Genomic DNA, 17500 nt, shown 5'->3' with positions numbered 1-17500 from the left:
TGTGTGTGTGTGTGTGTGTGTGTGTGTGTGTGTGTGTGTGTGAAGATGGATGCTGTCTGCCTAGGACAAACAGAACAGAACATCTGTAGCCGGCGCCTCCTGTGATCCCAGCAGGTATCTGCCCATATTGCACACCCTTCTCCTCCTCCCTCCTCTCCTCCCTCCCCTCCTCCTCCCTCTTGAGCCCTTACATGAGCGATAGGAATCCACAGAGAGAGCAGCCAGACAGAGCAGTGTGTGTGTGTGTGTGTGTGTGTGTGTGTGTGTGTGTGTGTGTGTGCATCGTCCTAAGCTCCAACATGAGGGATAGTGATCCAGTGTGAAGGTTGTGTATAGACTCAGCACTCAGTGAGACATTAACCTCTGAACTCACTATTGATCGCCTGCACTCATTGCCCCAAACGCAAACCACTGATCCTGGGCCTATAAACACACACACACACACACACACACGCACAAACACACACACACACACACGCACACACACACACACACACACACGCACACGCACACACATACACATACACACACACACACACATGCACATACACACACACTCTGTTTCTCTCTGGGCCTATAATATGTGTGCAGTTCTGTAGATCAATATCTTGGTAGTTTTCAGTGAAACGTGATCAGTGTGATGGATCGTGATCATCGTGATCATTTACAGTCTGCAACTCTCTTCCTACTTCATGGTTGTGTGGGTCACATGACTTAAACCCCTGACACACCATGCCGATAATTGGCCACCGTGAACGTCCGTGAGCGTCGTGAGTGTTGCTGGCCCGAGTTCTTGTGGTGTGTCTCGCACACCACAAGAACTACGTCGGAGGGTTTTTGGGACGAGTCGGGACAACTGAGCTTGTTGAATCGGCGTCGGAGCGAGCGGGCGCGTTGGTAAAGAGATATCACTCTGACTCACTGTTACAGAAGTTAGGCGAGTGACCTGCAGTAGCCTATTACTCCTAGTATTGAAACACATTACTGTAGGCTACCTGAAAGAACAGAATTAGGGTCTATACAGTATACCCTAACACACATGTAGGCTACAGTAGCAGCACATAGCCTAATATAATAATGGCAGGAATTAACCTGTATGTTCAGTTATAGAAATGTATGGATTCAACCATCGCTTTGAACGGAGAACTGGCTACTGTCTACTAGTAGGTCACGTTGCTTGCAGATGAAATTGAATTGCGCTCCTGGTAAAGCTGATTCTGGAATTTCCAGGCATGTCTCTTGGAAGCTGGGAGATCAGTTGATCAAACAGACGCTGCTCCGCTCGCACACTTCCTCTCGATACATTTTTCATTTGATTGACGTACAAAATGCCGTCGTTTTGACTCTTGTGGAAAAGAGGCTCTGTTACTGTAAGCCAGAAACAATTCTAAATCCCCTCTATTTCAAGGTGCTGAGATAAAGCCCCAAATAAGCTTAGAAAATAACGTAAGACTAAAAACAGCAAGAAACACAGTGATTGACAACACAACAAGTACTGTATTCCCTTTTTTGATGACACAGACTACCGCGGGCATGGAGAGTTATTTCATGTCATGCAGGTGCAGAGCGTAGGTGCCAGTCGCCCGTCGGTCAGTTCTTGTGTTTGAGTGCAGGTTTGCAACGTTTTTTTGCCTGGGGTGGTTCCAGAAAACGGGTTCAGTGAAAACTTTTGAGTTTGCTGACCCTGAGATTGAACTGAATTGAGTCTCAGGGTCAACAAACTCAGTCTTCACTAATCCCTGTCTGTAGTCCCTGGTTTTTAGTTATATTGTCATTGTCATACCTCCACATTGGCTTTGGTCGCCTCCACATGGGCCACGCTTGTTGCGTGGTCCCCTCCTCTCTGTCCCCTCACGGGAATACCCCCCAGTCGCTCTTCATCACCGCTGGTTATTTGATTTGATTTGGTGTGTCTGTACCTTTAAACTGACCGAGGCAGAGACCCGGGGCTGCAGGATAGGGACTATGGGGTAAATAGGATACATTTTCCCCCACTAACCATGAGTGCAACTCATCCCTAGATCATTCACAGACAGCATAACAACAACAACAACAGCGTCAACAACAACAACAGTGTCAACAACAACAACAACAGCGTCAACAACAACAACAACAACAACAGCAGCAGCAGCAGCAACAGCCAATGTGGTGAGTCACCACGCACGCGTCCTTCCAGGAGAGGGACAGCGACAGCAGCCAGAGCCGCGCCAACGAGAGAGGAGTCTTCTCCTCCGCCAAGGACAGACGACGGGCGCCACGCACGGGAAGTCTCTGGCGGAGGACGGCCGTCGCTCGTTAAACGCATCTGAAAGTTGAATATTTTTCAACTTTCGACGCTAGCAACGCAGGCAAAGCAACGCACCGGGACAACAACGGAACCAGAATGCCATTCGGCTGCAGCCATTTAAAGTGAATGGCATCCGTCAATGTTGACGCATCAAATGCAAGCGTGTGAGACCGGGGCGGCGTGGCCGTCGTCTGCCGTTCGTATTTGCGGGGAAGCTCCCGTTACGCCGGCGAGCTCAGCGACATTCGCGGTTCTCGGCGGTCCTTCCCCGCGTCCGCCCGGCGCTGTGACCGACGGCTATTTATAGAACAAACCATTCATTCTAGGGACAGTCCGTTATTTACCGAAGCAAACTCTGTCTGAGGGAGTCTAGATTAGTGTTTTGGAGAATCGCGGTGCGTGTATCTTTGTCTGCATAGTGGCTAGGACTTGCTGTGCTGGGATAGATACCATGGTGCTAGGAGTGTCTAGGAGCTAGGACCAGGGCCAGGGCTAGGAGTGTCTAGGAGCTAGGACCAGGGCCAGGGCTAGGAGTGTCTAGGAGCTAGGATGTACACCAGGGCCTGTGAGCTAGGTGGAAGGATCTAGAGGCCGGGGGCCTGGAGAGGAGAGAGATGAGGCATAGGGCTGGATGTGAGCTGTGCGCCCACCATGTGAGCGCCACTGGGCAGGGTGGTGTGTATAACTATAGCGCTGGACTAGAGGTTACGTCATGTTCTCTGAGTGACCCAGCTATCGCCATGGCTCTGGCAGATCCACACACAGATTCATGAAGCATGCACACACAGGCACGCACACACAAACACACACACACCTTTGTCAGCTCCAAAATGGCATTAGTTTTAGAGTACATGTTGAAGGCGTTGGGGCTGTCAGACCAAATGTTCATGGGTCACCCTTAGTTTACTAGTTCCACTGTGACTGCTACTTAGTCCACTAAACAACGGTGTCTCACTAACTCAGTCTAGACTACACACACACACACACACACACACACACCAACCCTGCTTGCACATCACAATCTATTTAGTTTCACAGACAGCGAGCAAATAGGTCAGCGGATACCGTCCACTCACCCAGCAGGCGAGCAACAAAACTGGGAAGTTGACACAGGGAGGAACAGGACGGTTCCACTACCAGCCACAGGTTCTTGATTGAGGTCTTCAACTCACAGTGGAGAAACAGAGAATGTGTGTGTGTATGTGTGTCTGTGCGTATCGGGTCAGGGGGGGTGGGTGGGGGGGACTGTTTGTGTCAATGTCGATAGATGTGTGAGTGTGTGTGTCCATTAACCCCATGTCCTTTGTATTCTCTGCGGTGTCTCATGTTACATTGCACACTCACACACACTGACAAACTCATTCTAGGAAGTGTGTGCGTGCGTGTGTGCGTGTGTGTATGTGTGTGAAAAGCCCCGCGTTATTAGCCTGGTACGACCATCCCGTTCTCGCAAGCTCACATTCTGTTTCACTAACGCGCACTCCCACATAATCGCTCTCTATGGGCCGAGGCCAGACCGATATTGCGGAGCGAAGCAGTGAGCTCGCTAGATGGGGATGGTCACACCAGGCTACAGCGTTATACCCTGATGTGGTTGACTTTCTCTCCCCACAAACATGATGGGACTCGTCAGGGTGAACAGTTTATCAGGGAAACATACCTTCTCCTCTCTCTGTCCTCTCTCACTATCACTCTTTCTCACTTTCACCACCCTCTTCTCCTCTCCTCCCCTCTCTTTCTGTCTCTGCTGCCCTATCAGTGTCCCTCCATCTGTCTCCATTTCAATTTTTCATCTCAGGTTCAGTCTTTTTTTCTCTCCCTCTGACACATCTCCCTGCTTCTCTCTCTCTCTCTCTCCCTCCCTCCCTCTCTCTCCTGTCATGTCTGTCACTCTCCCGCCTTCCCTCACAATCAATATGCCACTCCAGTTGGTGATGACATCTGTCAATCAGACTGTCTCTATCAATAGGCACATACGTTGCACATTTCTGTGTGAAACCTGTGTGAGTGTAGGTGTGTGTGTGTGTGTGTGTGTGTGTATACTGTAGGTGTGTACTCACGGAGGCCCACTAAGGCTAAAAGCCCTAAACGTATGTCTCTCTTTCAAGCGTGTTATCATTAAAAACTGTGAATGTGTGTGAAGATACATAAAGAATGATGTACTGTGTCCATGTGAAATAAGCAAGGTGAAGTGTGTGTGTGTGTGTGTGTTTGTGTGTGTGTGCTGTAATGGTTTTGCTGTTCCATAGGGAATGGGCTAATATAGATGAGTATACAGGTATGTACGCATAAAGTCAACTTATAGCCAGACACAGCCTAATGTGCTAGCAGAGCATGCTTTGCCTCTGTCGAATGAAATATGTATGCACCATAAAAAAACATCTGGACCATCTATTCCAATAGCAACATACAGCCTACCACACACACACACACACACATAGCAAACCTCCTGTGCATTGCTTTATGGGCCTCAGCCAATTTTATGCTGAGCACATACACACATGCACGCATGCACGCGCGCGCGCACACACACACACACACACACACACACACACACACACACACACGCTCCAGCACACATTTACTCAAAGAAAGACACTTTGCACAAAATCACTTTAAACTTCCAGCTTTAATATACAGTGCATCCAGAAAATACTCACACCTCTTCACTTTTTCCACATTTTATTATGTTACAGCCTTATTCCAAAATGGATTAAATTCATTTTTTTCTCATCAATGAATACACAATACCCCATAACGGCTGTGTGCTTAGGGTGACTGTCCTGTTGGAAAGTAAACCTTCACCCCAGTCTGAGGTCCTGAGCGCCCTGGAGCAGGTTTTCATCAAGGATCTCTCTGTACTTTGCTCCGTTCATCTTTCCCTGGAGGCCGCTGTGTTTGGGATCATCAATGCTGCAGATCTTTTTTGTACCCTTTCCAGATGTCTTTGTACTCTTTCCAGATGTCTTGTTTAGGAGGACAATTACCTTGACTTCATGACTTGGTTTTGGCTCTCACATGCACTGTCAACCATGGTTTATTACTACTTTACATACCGTACAGTAGACAGGTGTGTGCCTTTCCAAATCCTATCAGTTGCATTTACCACACATGGACTCCATCAACTAATCCGTAATCTAATCACTGCCATGGGTGCCTCAACACAGTACTGAGTAAAGGATGTGAATACCTACGTGTATGTACATGTGATATTTCAGTTTTTATTTTTAATACATTTGACATTTTCTTAAAAGCCTTTTTCACCTTGTCATCACGGGGTATTGTGTCTAAGTTGATGAGGAAAAAAAGAGCACTTAATCCATTGTGGAATAAGACTGTAACATAACAATATAGTAACACGTAACAATAACATGTAGAAAAGGTGAAGGGGTGTGAGTACTTTCTGAGTGCGCTGTAAATATATCACACAAAGCTGTCACATTACACCTCAACACACACACACACACACACACACACACAACCTTTACATTATCATACTCGTACTCCTTACTTCTCTCTGTCAACTGTCAGACTGTCTCTACCGCTCATTTGCAGGGAATTAACATTATGAAAGAGAGAGAGAGAGAGAGAGAGAGAGAGAGAGAAATACAGAGATACTGTAGACAGACAGACAGACAGACAGACAGATAGATAGATAGATTGATAGATAGATAGATAGATAGATAGATAGATAGATAGAGGGTGAATGTATGAGAGAAAGAGAGAGAGAGAGAGAGAGAGAGAGAGAGAGAGAGGGGGGACAGGATTGGAAGAGAGGGTAGGGCAGATGTAAAGGCTAACTGATGGTCAGTTGAGCAGTTGAGAGTCAGAGCAGAGGGAGAGGAGAGGAGAGGCGTGATGGAGTGGGGGAGCAACAGAGAGAGGGATGGAGGGATGGACGCCTAGGGACCACGGAGAGAGGGCAAGGGAAATGAGTGATTTAGAGAGAGAGAGGGGGGGGTTGAGACAGCAGTGTGAGTCGTGGAAGAGAAAGGACAGGATTGAGAGTGAATGAAAGAGAGAGAGAGAGAGGGGGGGGGAGCAGAGGGAGGAAAGGGTGAGTGAGAGGAGGAGACGGGCCTCGCTCATTCGCATGCGACACACTGTCTGTACCGGTGTGACGAAGACAAGGTGTTCTAACACTACGACCGGCTTCACAAGACCCCCTCTCTCTCTTTCTCCCCATCACTCCCTCATCCTCCCTCCCTCATCTCTCTCCGTCCTCCCCTTGTCCTTCTCCCTTCCTCCCTCTCTCCTCCTCTCTCTCTCTGTCTGCCTTTCGCTTTCACTGTCATTGTAGTGAACACATACAGAGCAAGTGCACAGTGAACCATTGTCCATCACCCCTGATGTATGTCGTCATCATGTACAGCTGTTGAATGAAATTGGTTTGTCTTCCCATCAACCTAGAAATCAGTAAAATTGATCAAACGTCAAGGTGTGGACATCATTGGATTCCTCGTTTCTACTCAGAATCTGCGGCCCGACTTCTTATGGCAGAACCGTGGGCTGCTGAGCATATGGCCACACTCCAATTGCGGAAGCAGGAAGAATTATATTGCTGCCTATGACAAAAGCCCACAGACTCCACACCTAATGGCATGACTCACTTTGTCACAATTGGAAAACATATCCTAGCCATACTCTATCTCTGATCTATCCAGCATGATCAAACTACCTAAATAAGAGTCATCTGATCTATGTTGTGAATATAAGATTTGCTTATTTTGCTTAACATTGGACCTGATTCACCAACTGTTCTTAAGAATCATTTTCTTCTTAAACCCACTTGCGCAGTTTTCTCGAAGATTCTGACATTCACCAATGTTTTCTTATTTTGGATTTGCATTTCAATTCTACACTGGTATAATATTATAAGATTTGAATTACAAATTAATTTATAATATTTGTTAATCAATATTTTAATTATATTACAAAGCATTATTGTCTTTTAAAACACATTACTACAGGGTAGTTTGATAATGAAGATAAAATACTTGTGGAATAGTAGCTCTTGACTTAAAGTATTTTGAATGGGAGAAACTAAATGTGATTGAAAGGCCTAGGGAGATGATATATCCCCAGTGGTTGATGTTGAGCAGAAAACCCTCAGTGTCGTCTTTCCATGTCCTTGTGTATTGTCACCACCATCATCATCCACTCACAATGAGACCAATTGGAAGACCTCTTACAGACAGCGCAGGGCTTGACCAGCCTCTAAGAGCGCAGGGTTGGTACAGCCTCTAAGAGCGCAGGGCTTGACCAGCCTCTAAGAGCGCAGGGTTGGTACAGCCTCTAAGAGCGCAGGGCTAGACCAGCCTCTAAGAGCGCAGGGTTTTTACAGCCTCTAAGAGCGCAGGGCTTGACCAGCCTCTAAGAGCACAGGGCTTGACCAGCCTCTAAGAGCGCAGGGTTTTTACAGCCTCTAAGAGCGCAGGGCTTGACCAGCCTCTAAGAGCACAGGGTTTGACCAGCCTCTAAGAGCGCAGGGCTTGACCAGCCTCTAAGAGCGCAGGGTTGGTACAGCCTCTAAGAGCGCAGGGCTTGACCAGCCTCTAAGAGCACAGGGCTTGACCAGCCTCTAAGAGCGCAGGGCTTGACCAGCCTCTAAGAGCGCAGGGTTTGAACAGCCTCTAACAGTGCAGGGTTTGTACAGCCTCTAACAGAGGCAATTACTTTTTTCGTAGTAGTAGTGAAGTCCAAAGTGCGTGTTCGGGCAGCTCGTGGACCCGCCTCGTGATTCAGATCCGCACCAAAATGTAGGCCTAAGGGTTTTTAAGTTGGTCCATGCTACACCCCTCCACTGAGTTTCATGAAAATCGGTCTGGTAGTTTTTGCGTAATCCTGCTGATAAATAAACCAAGAAACAAACAAACTTACGCCACCGAAAGCAGCTGTCGCTTTTTTAAACTCCTTTGAACAACCATTTTTTCCTTGTTCTGTTTCTTGTTTTGCAAGGTCATTCCTTTCTTACTGTGTACTGTAGTGCGTGTGTGTGTGTGTGTGTGTGTGTATGTGTGTGTTTGTGTGTGTGTGTGTGTGTGTGTGTGTGTGTGAGTGCGTGTGTGTGTGTGTGTGTGTGTGTGTGTCTGTATGGCATTCACAGATACTGACATTATGTCAAGGTTTCAACACAACAAATCTACAGGAAACAACAACAAACATTATTATGTTACTACTGTAATAGTTATTTTTCTCCCTTGGGCAAGGACTCTTTCTCTCTCTCTCTCTCTCTCTCACACACACACACACACACACACACACACTCTCTCTCTCTCCTTTCCCTTCACACTTGCTCTTTCATTCTGCCCTCTCTCCCACTCTTTTTTATGTCACTACTCCCTCTCTCTCTCTCTCTCTCTGCCTTTCTCTCTCTAGCACTGCCTATCTTCATCCATCCGTCTATGAGGCAGTAGCCTAATCCCTCCTTCCCTACTCTCCATTACTTTTCTCTATCTTTATAACCGTGTCTACACCCGCCCCCCCACCCACCCACCCACCACCCACCCCCCATCATCCCTCCATCTGCCTCTATGTAAAATATCTTCATCTGTTTCTCTTTCAAACATTTCCCATTTCCTTCCACGCTTATCTCCTTGGACCGACTTCTTCATCTCTCCATCCGTCCGTCCCCCCCCGTCCTGCACCCGTCTCTCATCGTCAGCTTCCTCCCGTTCCATCTCCCTGTCCCTCCTCCTGTTGTGGGGCTGATTGATATTCAAAACCGCAGCTTCATTGCTCTGCTGTGCGAGGAGCGGCACACAGACCCTCCCGCATGGGACGGTGGGTGATTGCGAGACATATTGCATCTGTGTGAGATAGGACGACATCACACGCACGCAACGCCAGCGACGCCCCAGTCCATTAGCAGACTGTCTCGTGTATCATTTCCCTACTGTATGCTAAAAGCACAGGGCTATCTACCTTATCTACTTTTAAACCCTATATTCACCGTCACACTGACCGCTACGCAGGCACACACAGACACACACACACACACACACACACACACACTCTCTCTCTCTCTCTCTATTAAAGTATCATTTCCATGTCCTTCGATGTCCTTTTTGTCCTGCCATTTTGTCCTTTTCCAGTCTTTTCTGCTCAGTTTATCAGTCTCACCCTCTCTGCCCCTCCTCTGTTTATCTCAGCTGGTACGACAGTGAGGACACAGTTAGACAGAGAAGCCAGAAACTGAGGTAATTAACGCTAATTAAAATGGCTCCCTTAACGAGGCTATGTCCTCTACGTAGGTGTGTGCGTGTATGTGTGCGTGTGTGTGTGTGTGTGTGGGTGTATGTGAGACCGTGGACAAGATAGCTTTTCTCTGAGTGTGTGTCCATAAGAAAGAGACAGAGAGCAAGAAATAACATGATGAAAGAGTAGTGTTGTGTTTGTATGTACTACCCAGTATGGCAATAGCAGGCCATACATATGGCAGGCCATACATAAATCCACTGAATGGACCTGTACAAAATCCGATGGAAATATGCTCGTCTACGGTGAGGTGGGAGCAGAAGACAGATGGTGAGAGAGAGAGAGAGAGAGAGAGAGAGAGAGAGAGAGAGAGAGAAAGAGAGGGAGAGAGGTTCATTTGTTAATGTGCGTGAAAAGCAGACAGGTTAAAAAGAACATTTCCTTGCAGAAGTCACAGCTGTTCCACCAATGAGAGAGAGTGTGTGTGTGTGTGTGTGTGTGTCTGCATGTCTGTTTGTGCATGTCTGTCTGTCTGTGTGTGTGTGTGTGTGTGTGTGTGTGTGTGTGTGTGTGTGTGTGTGTGTGTGTGTGTGTGGGTGTCTGCATTTCTGTTTGTGCATGTCTGTCTGTGTGTGTGTGGGTGTGTGTGTGTGTGTGTGTGTGTGTGTGTGTGTGTGGGTGTGACAGCTGTTGCATAGACAGGAGTGGGAGCTTTGTTCTGCTCTCTTCAATCAGAGCTCTGCACCACCAGCCAGGCCTGCCAGACGATACCAGAGATGGCCAACAATCTGCTCTGAGCTCAGCTCGCTGGGGCTTCCACATGGACAAGCCTCCCTGTCACAAAGGAAATTGTGATGAGAGTGGAGTGGAAGTGTGTGTGTGTGTGCGTGTGTGTGTGTGTGTGTGTTTGTGCGTGTGTGTGTGTGTGTGTTTGTGTGTGAAGGACACCTGTGGCTAAGGGGCCATGGAGTGTGTTTCTCCATCTCTGGTGCAATAAGATGAAACCAGCAGGCAGCCAATCAGACAGCAGGATGAGCTAACCAGGGAGTAACCTACAGGCCAACTATCTTTGCACCCTCACACACACACACACACACAGCTTTTTTAATTCATCATTCTACCTTTTTTCGAGCCCTGTAAGACCGATCTCGCAAGCTCACGTTCTGTTTTTCTACACGGATCAGAGCAGCAACTACACACTGATCGTCTATGAACCATATCGGCCGATACACTTTTGTCATAGCAGCTGGTAAAGCAGTATTACAGCTCTAACAGTATCCACTTACATACATTTCAACAAAATAACAACAACAAACATTTCATCCACCAAATTGAGTTGCAGGATGAACATCTCCGACACTCTGTAACTGTTCCACACCGCCGACATGTAGGTTTGGTAAGCATGCGACCGTGACAACACTTGGCTTGCCTTGTTTGCGTCATTGCTTGCTTTTCACAATCAGCGACTAGAGCGATTGTTATTATCAGTATTTCCCGATCGCATATTTATATGGAATATCAGCCGATTCCAATTGCCGGACGATCGATTGGATCCATCTTTTGGTGCTCGGACAAGCCAATCAGCGGCCAATTTAGTTCGCGATGAAAATCGGAAACTAGTAATTGCTCTGCGGTCGGCTGCGTGGCCAGGCTGAGCCATGGTGAACTATCTGGGTGGTCTTACCAGGCGTCTACCCCCCACTGTGCTCTGTCTGTACTGGATGTGTATGCATGTGCCAAACATGAATGGCATGGGTATCAAATGGGTATAAAATGAAATGTATTGTGTGTTTGTGTGTGTGTTTGTGTGTGCGTGTGCGTGTGTGTGTGTGTGTGTGAGAGAGAGAGAGAGAGAGAGAGAGAGAGAGGTGAGGAGACCAGTAAGTGTAATCCCAGAGCTCATCTAATTTTCAGTGAGCAGAGTGGGGTGGAGAGACTAGCCGAGGAGAGAGAGGTGAGGCACTGAGAGCTGAATGAGAAGCAGCAGGGATTGGAGGAGGTCAGAGGGAGAGAGATAGAGAAAGAGAGGGAGAGAGAGAGAGAGAGAGAGAGAGAGAGAGAGAGAGAGGGGAACAAACAAAGTTTCTGTCCTGGAGACTGTACAAATCCTCAACTACAAGCTACAAGTAATGTGTTGTGAGTGTGTGTGTGTGGCCTTTTTTCTGCGGCACTGCTCCGTTACCGTGAGTCATGGTGCTGGCTCTAACTAGGAGCAGAATGCTGCTCACTCCTACTGTGTGTGTGTGTGTGTGTGTGTGTGTGTGTGTGTATGTTTCGATAGTGAAGGTTACAGGTCAGAAACGTGACAGGAAATACAGTACATCTATAGTCTGTCTGCCAATCTCCGTAACATATGCCTGAGACACACACACACACACACACACACACACACACGCAAACACACACACACACACACACACAGACTGAGCTTGTCAGCAGGATGTACAGAGACGCATGAGGCACAAGTTAAATCATTCAGAGGTAGAATGCTAGACCCCCCACTGAGCATGAACAAGCATTATCAGCCAGTCTTCTCCCTTCTCTCTCTCTCTCTCCCAACACCACAATCTGTATTTCTCTCTCTCTCTCTCTCCCTCTAGTACTTTCAATCTGCACTGCCTCTGTCCTTCGTTCCTTGTTCTCTTTCTCCTCTCTCCCTCCTTCCTTCTGTGTATTCTTTTCTGCTCTCTCTCTCTCTCTCCCTCTCTCTCTCTCTGAAGCGGGGAAGAAAGATTGTGGCCGACCCCTCGGTCAGGGCCACTACCTGTAGGCACAAAAAACGCTTCTTCCCGACTGCAGCTGGCCTAATCGACCAGGCATGAGACCTCCCACCGAGTCTGTCTAGCTTGTACATTTTTGTATATTGCACTGTATCACTTAATTATTGTATTTTGCACTGTCCTGTCTTGTTCTTGCACCATGTTTATTATTATTATCTTTTGTCAGGCACCAACATCCCAAGGCAAATTCCTCAGATGCAAGCCTACTTGGTTAAATACAAATCTGAATCTCTCTCCTTCTCCCTTTCTCTCTCTCCCCATGGATCTAGTTCCTTCCAGTATTTCTTCATACTGATAGAGAGAGAGAGAGAGAGAGAGAGAGAGAGAGAGAGCACTACTCATGGCGTGATGTCTTATCTGTCCAATTATAGCACTCGTTTCTCTGTCTGAATGCTCCGAGACTCCCAGCCATCCGTTGTAAACTGCTAACCACACCATTTGAGCCAGAATGCATGAGCAGCTCTGTGTGTGTGTGTTTGTGTTTGCATGTATGTGTGTGTGTGTGTGTTCTTGTGTGTGTGTGTGTGTGTGTGGAGGACAGATAGTGTCCTCACATCACATTCGGCTTCACTTTACATAACCACTGTGCGGCTACTGTAGCAGAGAGAAAGGGGAGAGTGGGGGTTGTGTGTGTGTGTGTGCGTGCGTGCGCGTGTGTGTGTGCCTCAAGGGTGAGATGAATAGGGAAGAGAGAAAAATGTTGAGGACGCCCAGGTAGAGGAAGCCTGGAGGAGAAAGAGAGTGATGGAGGAAGACCTGCTCCATCTGCGCCTTCCTGTTCCATCGCTGCCGGTTTCACAACAGCCTTCAGTCTGCTTTTAAAATCCCCGTCGATACATCCAATGTTTCTCGGGCCTAGTGGCCCATAGGGCAGGAGCCTATCTCCTGTTTCTGTAACGTGAGGCAGCTTGATGTACAAGTACAACCCCTGGACATGACGCTAGTATGTATGTACCCCGTCAGCGACGTTTTTGTGACGATTCCATTGACCAATCAACGGTCTGTGGTAGCACATGCCAGCGTGGTGAGTATAGGTACCTCTTGTACTGTACCTACCAGGAACTAGCGGCATGGGTACCGAGGCCCGCTACGGGTTGGCTGACAGTGGAGAAAGCACCAAAAAAAGTGTGAGCACGTATTCCCTACACGCTCCCGGTATGGGGTGAGAAGGCCCATTATGTAGTATAGGCAACAGCCTCTTAAAATATCTGATATTCATTAGAGAATTGTGCTCTAGGGTGAAAAAAACCAAGAGGTCTTCAGTGTGTTAACTCTTCACAAGCAGTGACAAGAATTAAAGCCAATCAAATCATGTGACAGAAACCGTAATGTCAATCGTCACGTATACTAATTTTAATCTCACCTTACAATTGAACAGTTAATTCAAAAGCTGTTAAAATACATTTGAGAATATATTTCTAATACTGTAGACATACCACACAAAATAAGACGTCAACAAACTGACCAGCTCTCCTATGACCGGCTCTCATCAGCCTCAAGTTTTCGAGGTCGACGAACGGCCGTACGCGACGCGGGAAGAGAGAGGCCGTGGAGTCGCTGCCGGCGCCATCGCTGGAGGAAATGACTGTAATCCATCAAGTAAGTCTGAATGAATCTCATCTCTCCGAGTTAAACAAAGTACTATCTTTCGTGTCTACTAACCGTGTGAAAGATAGTACTAAAGGCGTTTTTCAAACAAAATAGATCCACCTCAGAATAACTACAGAATGAAGGCTCTCGGCCACCTACAGTAGTTCTATATTACCTCATGGAAACAGAAATACATGCTTTAGAGGCTAAAGTTTTGTTTGTTTTTATTGACTTGAGTCAGATGAATCTATTATCATTAAACAAACAGACAAAGGTGGTACTACTGTGGTAATGAATAGAGTTTACTATGTTAATGAATGTCTAAAGACAACTTTCAGATGTGACCTTTTATAATGAACTTCCAGGGAACCCAACTCGGTTAAGAATATTGTTCATGAAGCCCTTGTGAGTCCAATACAGAATGGTGAAATTTCTAGAAAATAAAAAAAATATTTGAAGTAATATTTTTTTATACATTACCAAAATACATAAAAGTCTTGAATATCCTCCAGGCCAGTTTTATATTACTCTATTAGACCGTTAGCATAGAACCTATAGGCAGTGTTCTAATACCCAGTTAGGAGTCATTTACATACCTGAACTCATGTTCTGAATTTCTGTCTTTTACTATAGATTATGACCAGGAACACATCAGTTTCTATACAGATCTGTTCAGAAAACCTACTTCCAGAAACACTTTACTAAGGGCAGACTCTAACCATCCTCTCTCAAGACTCTCCCTTTTAGTCGGTTTTGTAGATTAAAACGAGTTGGACAAAAAACAGATGATTTTGACAGGAACATGAGTGAAATGAAAAAAAAAACCTTTCAACAAAGGTACAGAAATCTCTAAATGTGCCACTAATAAAAGTCAAATCTAGTCTGATCTCTTAAAAATAAACCTACGGTGAAATCAAATGACCATATAATTTTCAGAATATTCTAAGGGTTCAGAACAGATGTAGAATAGAACTATAACAAAACACTGGCATATACTTGAATCTGACTGCCAACTCAAAGATATGTCTTTAAAATATTCAAAGAACAACCTGTCATGGTATATAAAGAGGTAGAAACCGGAGAGCCCATCTGGTACTCTCATATCCAGTCCTCAGTCAGCACCAGCCCACCTACTTTACCACCAGTACCAAAGGGCAACCATAGTCACCGTTATAGCAGTTTTAAACATCCTCAATCAGGTAAAGGAATCCCTATAAAAATGTCACTATAGTTGATCATTTATATCTTTTTATGTTTTTAATTGAACTTTATCTCTATTATAAATCTAGTCTTAAATGTATTGTAACTGTTTTTGAATTAAACTTTAAATTGTGAGGTAACATTTGAATTTGTATTTAAGAATGATGTTGCGAGGGTGTGACCTATACTACTGTACCAGGCCCTGAGTCTTTGATTTTGAATTAATGTTTGAATTGAATAATTTTTTTTCCTATTTCCAAGTTTATTTCCAGTGATCAGCAGTGTAGCACATCTCTACAACCCCTGGTGTGTGTTAGTTTTCCTACACACACACACACACACACACACACACACACACACACACACACACACACACACACACACACACAGACACACACACACACACACACTCACAGCCCTCTCTCTAGTTCCAGACCCCTCTGCATGCTGCTGTCTGTCTATCTAATCCTTTTTTCCACCGCCCTGCTCTCGTTCCTCCTTTCTCACACTCGTATGATTTCTCAGTATAAATCTCCCTGCTCCCTGCTCGCTACGCTTCATTTAGTTTCACAGTCTCACCCCCCCTCTCCTTCTCTACCTCTCTACCTCTCTCCTTCTCTCCTTCACTACCTCTCTACATCTCTCCTTCTCTCCTTCACTACCTCTCTCCTTCACTACCTCTCTACCTCTCTCCTTCACTACCTCTCTACCTCTCTCCTTCACTACCTCTCTACCTCTCTCCTTCACTACCTCTCTAAATCTCTCCTTCTCTCCTTCACTACCTCTCTCCTTCACTACCTCTCTACCTCTCTCCTTCACTACCTCTCTACCTCTCTCCTTCTCTCCTTCACTACCTCTCTCCTTCACTACCTCTCTACCTCTCTCCTTCTCTCCTTCACTACCTCTCTACCTCTCTCCTTCTCTACCTCTCTCCTTCTCTCCTTCACTACCTCTCTCCTTCTCTCCTTCACTACCTCTCTACCTCTCCTTCACTACCTCTCTACCTCTCTCCTTCTCTCCTTCACTACCTCTCCTTCACTACCTCTCTACCTCTCTCCTTCTCTCCTTCACTACCTCTCTACCTCTCTCCTTCTCTACCTCTCTCCTTCTCTCCTTCACTACCTCTCTCCTTCACTACCTCTCTACCTCTCCTTCACTACCTCTCTCCTTCACTACCTCTCTCCCTTCTCCCTCTCTCCTTCTCTCCTTCACTACCTCTCTCCTTCTCTCCTTCCTCCGTCTCTCCCTCTCTCCTTCACTACCTCTCTCCTTCCTCCCTCTCTACCTCTCTCCTTCTCTCCTTCACTACCTCTCTCCTTCCTCCCTCTCTCCCTATCTCCTTCACTACCTCTCTCCTTCTCTCCCTCTCTCCTTCTGTCCATCTCTCCTTCTCTAACTCTCTCCTTCTCTCCTTCTGTCCATCTCTCATTCTTTCCCTCTCTCCGTCTCTCCCTCTCTCCTTCTCTCCCTCTCTCCTTCTCTTGCTCTCTCCTTCTTTTCCTCTCTCCTTCACTACCTCTCTCCTTCTCTCCCTCTCTCATTCTCTCCCTCTCTCATTCTCTCCCTCTCTCCTTCTCTACCTCTCTCCTTCTCTACCTCTCTCCTTCTCTACCTCTCTCCTTCTGACCCTCTCTCCTTCTCTCCCTCTCTCCTTCACTACCTCTCTCCTTCACTACCTCTCTCCTTCTCTCCCTCTCTCCTTCTCTACCTCTCTCCTTCTCTACCTCTCTCCTTCTCTACCTCTCTCCTTCTGACCCTCTCTCCTTCTCTCCCTCTCTCCTTCACTACCTCTCTCCTTCTCTAACTCTCTCATTCTCTCCCTCTCTCCCTCTCTCCCTCTCTCCTTCTCTCCTTCTCTCCCTCAACCAAGCCGATCATGACCGTGACATATATTCAAACCCCTCCATCTATCGCTCTCTCCTCCTCTCCATCTCTGCTGACCATGATGTGTGTTCAGACCCCTCCATCTATCGCTCTTTTCAACTCTCATCCTCACTTTCTAAATCTTTCTTAATTGGTTCGGTTACATGCAGAAAGAGAGAAATAGGGGGACCAGAGAAGGAATGTGGAAGAGAGAGAGAAAGAGAGAGAGAAGGAGAAATGAAGAGAGAGAGTGAGAGGAAGAAAAGAGAGAGACAGAGAGAGGGAGAGGAGTGATAAAGTGAGAAAGAGGGAGAGAAACACTAAGACCAGGATAAGGTTTCGATTTTGCAGCAGACAAGCGGCTGACTTTATGTACATAACCTCTGCAAATGGGTTTTCAATCCCTAATTCTCAGCAGATCTATTCACACGATGACACACGTGCGTGCGCACGCACACACACACACACACACACTCACACACACACACACACACACACACACACACACACAGACAATCCAAACCCATTTTGGAGAACAAGAAAAGACAGTTCTGACCCTGGTACAGTAGTTCAACTATCCTGA

At 46.6% G+C, this 17500-nt stretch overlaps 1 protein-coding gene across 1 annotated transcript in view; it reads right to left on the bottom strand.

The window, feature by feature from the left end:
- Window positions 1–17500, bottom strand: part of efna3b (ephrin-A3b) — a gene marked incomplete at its 3' end in the record, with an annotated part of 48853 nt that overhangs the window by 12782 nt on the left and 18571 nt on the right. The window lies entirely within an intron of this gene.

Source organism: Borostomias antarcticus (assembly GCF_949987555.1).
Source record: "Borostomias antarcticus genome assembly, chromosome: 10".
Classification (NCBI taxonomy): Eukaryota; Metazoa; Chordata; class Actinopteri; order Stomiiformes; family Stomiidae; genus Borostomias; species Borostomias antarcticus.
The sequence above is the reverse complement of the archived record's forward strand: the minus strand, read 5'-3'. Positions and strand labels throughout refer to the sequence as shown.